Raw genomic sequence first — 7512 nt, forward strand, 5'->3', positions numbered from 1 at the left:
TCACAAAGAATTGGACACGACTGAGCGACTGATCTGATCTGATCTGAAGCTGCTGCTAAGTCACCTCAGTCGTGTCCGACTCTTGGCGACCCCATGGACTGCAGCCAACCAGGCTCCTCCGTCCATGGGATTTTCCAGGCAAGAGTACTGGGGTGGGGTTTTTTTGAAAAAGAGGTTTCAAATATAATATTGTACTTTAATTTTGCTTTCCATGTGTTTCTTGCTAGTATATAAAAATGCCATTGATTTCTATGTTGATCTTATATCTTGCAGCTTTGCTAAGCTCACTTACTATCCTATAAATTGTTTCAGTTTTGTTTTGTTTTTGGATGTTATTAGACCATTATGTCAGCTGCAAACAGAGATTCATTTATGTCTTTTCATCCTGTATGTCTTTTCATCCTGTACGTCTTTTATTTCCTTCTGCCTTTTTGTGCTACCCAAGGCTTCCGGTACTGTATTGAACACAAGGAGTTAATACAGACACCCTTTCCTTGCTCCCAATCTTAGGGAAAAACGTTCAGTCTTTCAATGTTAATATTTTAGTAGCTGCTGGTTTTTTAATAGGTACTTTTTTTTTTTATCAAATTGAGGAAGTTCCCCGCCTCCCTTATTTTTTTTAAGTGTTATCATAAATAGTTGAATTTTTTCAAATGATTTTTCTGTATTGATTGATTATGTGGTTTTCTTCTTTAGCCTTTTAATACAGTGAATTTCATTGATACTTTAAGTATCAAACCAGCCTTGCATCTCTGGAATAAATCCTGTATTCTGTTTGCTAATATTTATTAAAGGTTTTTTTATTTGTATTTGTGAAGGATATTGATCCATGGTTATACTATGTACTTTTTGGTATCATCTTTATCCAGTTTTGGTAGTAGGGTAATACTGGTCTCACAAAGTGAGGTGTGAAGTGTTGTCTCTTCTTCTACTTTCTGTAAAAGATTATGTAGAATGGGTGATAATTCTTCTTTAAACATTTGAAAGAATCCTCCAGTCAAATTATCTGGAAATTTCTTTCTCAAAAGTCTTTAAATTGTGACTTCAATTTCCTTGAAGGGCTATTCAAGTTATTTATTTTATATTGAGTATGTTGAGATAATCTGTATTTTGAGGAATTTATGTACTTCATCTAAGTTATAGATGTTCATATGATTTGATTATTACCTTTGATGTCTGCAGAATGTGTAGTGACACACAGTTTCCTTCCTGTTATTAGTGTTTAATAATCTGTCTTCCTCTTTTTTAAATACAAGCATTTATTCAATTAATTATATAAGAGTATAAAAAGTAATGTACAATCACACCAAAGTTCATCCAGAATGCCTCTTTATAAATTATGAGATTGACGCACACTTTTACCTACTGCACTAACAAGGCACCTGCCTCTTTATATATTAGTGCTACGTGTTCATTTTACAGTGAGATTAAGCCTTCATGTGTGTTAACTCAGATGTGAGTCTGTTCTTGGTGGTTCAGAAGTTTACATGATTTCGGATGCCATTAATTTGCTTCACCATTTCTCTTATGTGCTCACCCTTCTCCTTCAGGATGGACTGAATGCATTTCCACTGGTAGGTGCTGAGAGTAATGGTGGGCTTTTGAGGACTCAGTACCTTTTCCATCTTTCGTTGTTGATAGTCTTTTTTCATAGTAACCCATTTGACAGCATTGCCCAAATGACGAAGTTGATGAGTATCGCTATAATTCTTTCTTCGTGTCTCTCTCACTGTCAGAGAGAACTGGGAGCTGAAACTGAAAACTGTGAAGTACTTTTTTCATTCTGTTCATGATGTCTTCTTGTTTTTCCTTGGCTTCCTCATATTTGTCAGCTAAGCGCTCAGCCATTTCCCGTAGACTCTTCCTCTCCTCTCAACAGTAATTGAGATCTTCTAATTGTTTCTTTTTTAGTCACACAACAATTTGACCCTCCGCTGAATCTCCTCATTTGCCGGGTCCTGTTTAAGAATGTAGTATTCCCTGAACACCTGGGTGGCTCTGCTGATGAGCTGAAGACATTCTTTGGGAGGAGGAGCCGTATCTTTTTCAGATGATTTCAAAAATGCTGGATTTGCAACACTACGTTGCAAATGCTTCTAATATGCTTTTCAAAGGAATCTGGGGTTTCAGCCAGAATACGGAGGGGAGACTCTGCCATTTCAACATCTTCTCGGGTACAAAGCAGGGGAGGAGACGCTAGATGGACTGTGCTTAGTAAAGGCCTGAGGAGGTATTCATAGGTACTGGTGATGCAGATCATTGTTGGCCCCAGGATGTCAGGGATGATCCAGAATCCTTGAAAAGGAGCTGGCTGACTGCATGGCAGTGGCTTCCTACAAAGAATGTGCTGTACAAAGCACTTCTGTTCTGTAGCCAGTTCCTGTAAACTGTCCTTGTCTTCTTCATCTGATCCAAGAAACTTGTGAAGTTTATGAATCCAAGGTAGCCCAACACTATGTACAGCAGCTTAATGAGTACAGTGGAATCTTAAGGGACACTTGGGATCTCTATGAAGTTTCATTGGACAAGAAAAGTCAGAATCAAAGGGCTCATCCTCTCCAGATGCCAGTTTCAGAGCAAGCTCCAACTCAACACAAACACATACAGTGATGGAATGAGGTCAGCCCCGGAATCCCAGGACTTTTCTGATGTGTGGTCATCTTCTTCTTCCCCCTCCAGCACAACACAGTGATGAAGCATTCCTGACTCAGTAGTAATCACCAGGATGTTGGCGACACATGGTAAGCAAAGCACAGCACAAGCATGGTAGCCATAGTTATCTTCAACAGCAGGATGCATGGGCAACGGGCCGAATAGCTTACCCACACTCCCAGGGCTGTGCAACAGACTAACAAACGTAAGGAAAGTCTCCTCATTTTCATATAAGATGTACAGGGAGTAGCCACTACTTCTTCTTTGCCTTTTCATCCAAATATGTGCTTTGGGACTGCTGACAATGGCCCAAAGTCAAATGCAACTGCTGTCTCCTCCAGAGATGCTGTGTAGGCCCTTCCTTTGTTGAGTATAAGACTTTCCTCTTCTGCTTCTGAAAGTACGATGACCTTAGTCGGTGTCTGGGGCTCACGCAAAGGGTAAATTCTTATGACGTTGTCTGACGTTAACGGCACAATTTGAGTATCTAGCAACTCTCTCGGATACCAGGCAGCATGCTTCAGAGTCAGAGAGGTTGAACTGGTGAAAAATCTCTCAGCAACAGGAGTCGTGCTACAATTCACTGCTGATTTTCCACCTTCAAATTCAGAATTCTTTCCCCATCTTTTAGGTAATTCTAATGTAAGTCCTTTTATTCCTACATGATGCTACATGATGTTGTGCTGGGCTTAACAAGGCTTGATAGATTTCAAACAGGGGTGCATTTATGCAAAGCCATCTCTGGTACTGCGAGAGGGAGGGCTCCTCACCGGCGCAGCTGGGGCCCAGAAGGCGCATGACTAAGAAGGCGCTGTCTTCTGCGCCCCACAGAAAGAGCTCTCTGCGAGGCCCAAGACCAGCTTTCTCATCAACAGCTGAGGAGGCAGTGGCGGCGACGAAGGCAATGATGAAGCTGGCTTCTCGGTTTCAGCTGAGCTCTGGTTTTTCCGTCCCTCTCGGAGCCGCAAGAACACGGCGTGGTTGGGCAGCCAGGTAGGCCGCAGCTCACCGTCCCCGGGGCGGCCTTCGGCGCCGCCATCTTGAGCCCACAGCTCTCCGTGGCCTCGCCGCTGAGCGCGCAGCCAATCCGCTCCAGCCGTCCACTGCCTCGGCCCCGTGTTTTTTTTTGTTAGTCTTTCTAGAGGCATACCACTTTTATTGATCTTTTCAAAGAACATACTTTTTTTGTTTCGTTTCTCTGTTGGTTTTATGTTTGCAATTTTATCAGTTCTCTTCGTTTTTCCCGTCCTTCTACTTGAGTTTGTGTCTCTTTAGGTTCTTAAGTGCTTAGATTATTTATGTGAGATATTTTCTCTTTCTTAGTGCTAAAAATTTCCCTCTTGGTGCTGCTTTTAACTGTGTCCCACAAAATTTGGTGTTGTGTTTTCATTTTTATCCCATTCATCGTTTTTTTTTTAAATTCCTCTTAAGTCCTCTTTGATCCTTGGATTATTGAAAAGGGTGCTCTTTATTTTCTGGTAATTCACTTGTTGAAGATTTTTAGGCACAGTATGTGGGTTTACTATTTTTTATTATATTATTTTCAATTGTTGATTACATAGTGAGGATGGGTTGAAAGGAGACCCATCTTTATCATTGAGGGAGCCCAGAACTTTGTCAGCTAAGTTGTGTTGATATGGAAATCTATATGAACCACCCCACCATACACACACAGGAGCACACAACCACACATACGCAAGCCCACACACATGCCCGTGGCATACTTATACCCACACCTAACCAGTGCAGCTCAAATTCTCATTTTCAAAAAACAAAGCTAATGGCAGGGACCATGATTTAAAAACAAAAAAACAGGAAAAGGAAGCTGTTTAGGAAGAAAAAAAAAACCCACCAAATCAGCATCATATCTCTGAAAAAATTAGGTCAAACCAGAACCCTCCAGCGGAAATAGAGGTATTTCAGGTTCTGGGTTGCCTGTAGGCAAGCTGAATTTCTTTTATGTTGGCAGCACCTGCCTTCCTGGTCAGCCTCTTCTCCCTTCCCACCATCTCTGCCCCCATCTCAACAAGGCCAGTCCGACAAATTCTGCTTTGGAAAATCGAAAGGAAAGAAGACACTACACTGACTACAATGGAATAGAAATTCCAGGAACTAAAGATGTATTGAGAAGAGAGAAAGCTATGTCCTGCAAACCAATTCAATGTCTGAGCGATAATAATGCCCTTCTCAAATGACATGTAATGAAAACTATATGTATATTGTATTTGTGTTTATATGTAGTATATGTACATATATAAGTATGTTCATTCCCCATCTGATAACTATTTCTGTCTTGCAGGTTGTTTAATTTTTGTTTCTTATATTTCAATCTATCTAAAAATTTACATGGTTGTAGCTTTATAATACACAGATATATCTGGCAGTGTCTCAGGTCCCTCAGAAACTGAATCTTTGGGCAGGCTGTTAGTTCCAGAGGTCCAGTGAGGGAGGCACTCAATCAGTGTAGACCAGGGTTTTTCAACCTTGACACAATCGCTATTTTGTTAATTTTCTTTTGTAGGAGTTTGTCCTGTTTGTCCGTATCCCTGGCCTCTACCTGCCAGATGTCAGTAGCTTCCCCAAGCTAAGATGACCAAAAATGGCCACCAGACATCACAAAATTGCCCCCAGTGAAAAGCTGGTTGTTTAAACATGTTTCCTTATTTCCTGCCCTCAATGCTGTACAAAGCTGTGATACTTGGTACCATAGCAGGCATCTTGCAGGCATGAGGGAATGATATTACAGAGGCACTGAGGCTAGTACATGAGGTAGAAGGGGCCATGGTTTTTGATGACATTGCCAAAGTACTACACCAACCCTAGCATTACCTCCCTATGGGAAATCAATAGCTGCCACCACTTAAGCCTCTTTGGCCCTGTGTTTTGTCATTTACAGCCAAGACCATCCTAGTGAATCCAGTGATCACCTTACTCCTCTGCTTAAAACCCTTTGCTAGTTCTCCATTCAGGATGAATTCTAGACTCCTGAGCTTAGCACCCGAGGGCCTTTGTCTCTCCCTCCTGCTCATCTCTCACCACCCTCTTAGCACATATCTTCCCCTCTTGAGCTTTAAGTAGAGTCCTCTGACCCAGCCTGGAGACTTCCTGTCCCCTGTGTTTACACTTGCTGGTCCCCGAGTGGCACATCCTTCCTCCTCTGCTCTCTCCCTTCACTCCTACTCCTACCTTTCAAGACTTAGCCCATGTACTCTCCTTCAGGAACTTGTCCCCAAATCTCCATGTGGTGGTTTTGAAACATGGACTCCAAATTATTAATATTTGACACTCGTCTACTTGAGAGTGGCTGGGCAGGGATTTGGACCTCAGTGACTTTTTATATTCTGGATGCTGAAGTAGGGTGCTAACTGACTGATCCAGGGAAGTGTTATTCAGTGATACACAAGACAACCTTCGTGATAAGGACGTGCAGTGCGTGAGATGAGCTAGTCAGACCTGCAGGCGTCGGGCAACCCAAATCAACCCAAGCCTCTGATGCTGCTCATCTTTCCAGCCTCAAACCCTAGCAGTCTGCCACTTCCACCACACACCTCTCTCGGTGTGAATCATTAGGAGGCTCAGAATGTGCCCCATTGCATAAGTGTTCCCCCACACCTGACATTTAGCCACCTTTCCCTGCGTAACTCCTACTCATCCTTCAGATCTACCTTTGACATCACCTCCTCTAGGAAGCCTTCCTCACCTCTCCAAGGCTGGCATGCCCAGAGCCTTTCCCTCACACTGCACTTAACACATTGCCTTCTACCACCCGTTTCCACCTTTGTGAGCCTGTGAGCATCTGAAGGGCAGAGAATGATTTATTCCTTTGTGAGCCACCAGCCCCTAGAACAATGCCAGAGGCTGTTATGAAAATTAATGTTCATGGCATGGTTGTGCCAGTGGTGTGGCTGGCTGTGTCCTGCTCTTGTCCTCCATTCAGCCAACATTTATTGAGCTCTGACCATGTACTGAAGGTACAGCTCTCTGCATTTCGTCTCTTGCCACTCTCTGGGGAGCTGGAGCTCACAGTTATAGAGCACTCACTGGGGGTTATCCTCATACCTAACTCATCCGCTTTGTTCGATCCTCTTAACAAGCCAGTGAGGTTGTAATTATCTGCAATTGATGTTGCAGATAATTGTAATTATCTGCAATTCATGTTGGAAACTGAGGCGCCAGAATTATTAAATGGGCACTGAATCCTGGAGTCCACCTATGAACCCCTGCAGCCCAACTCTAGAGCCTGTGGTATTAATCTCTACACTGCCTAGCTTCCTTATGAACCCCCAGACTTGTCACGAATGCAGAGGCCCAGGCCTCACCTGAAGCCCTTGTTTCTGTTGGTCTGTAGGCAGGACCTGGGGATCCCCTGTCCTCATGAGCCCCACATGGTGCAAAAACGACAGTGGCCAAGAGCATCACAGAGGGGCTGAGGCTCCGTGAGGTCCAGCCCTGATGCGCCTGTCTCACTGCATCACAGACACCTCCTGTCCCCAGTCTTCTCCAGACCCTGGCTACTTCTGCCAGGAGAAGGGTCCCCACCTCACCCACCAACCCATGTACTTGAGGAGCAGTGAAGCAAGTGAGAAGAGGGAGCCCTTGAGGCTCAGGATGGGCTTGCAAAGCCCCAGGGACATCCCAAGCGGCCCCTTCCAGAGTCCCTGGAGAAGGTCAAGAGGTCTCCCGCTCTTCAAATGTCTCTTTAGTCTGTGGTGCTGCCAGACACGTCCAAACGGCTCCATCCAGAACCCTTCACACCTTCTGAGCACACCCTGGGTTTCAGTCCTCTAACCGCAGCCATGGGGCCCTCGGAAGCTCCTTGACGATGAGTCCTGGTGATGCCAGTGGAGTTTGCTGTACCCA

At 43.9% G+C, this 7512-nt stretch overlaps 1 pseudogene; it reads right to left on the reverse strand.

Annotated features, from left to right (window-relative positions):
- Positions 1 to 1411: 1411 nt before the first annotated feature.
- LOC102267524 (nuclear pore complex protein Nup88 pseudogene) lies at positions 1412 to 3800 on the reverse strand (annotated as a pseudogene).
- Between the last annotated feature and the right edge of the window lie 3712 nt (positions 3801 to 7512).

Source organism: Bos mutus, chromosome 22 (assembly GCF_027580195.1).
Source record: "Bos mutus isolate GX-2022 chromosome 22, NWIPB_WYAK_1.1, whole genome shotgun sequence".
NCBI lineage: Eukaryota > Metazoa > Chordata > Mammalia > Artiodactyla > Bovidae > Bos > Bos mutus.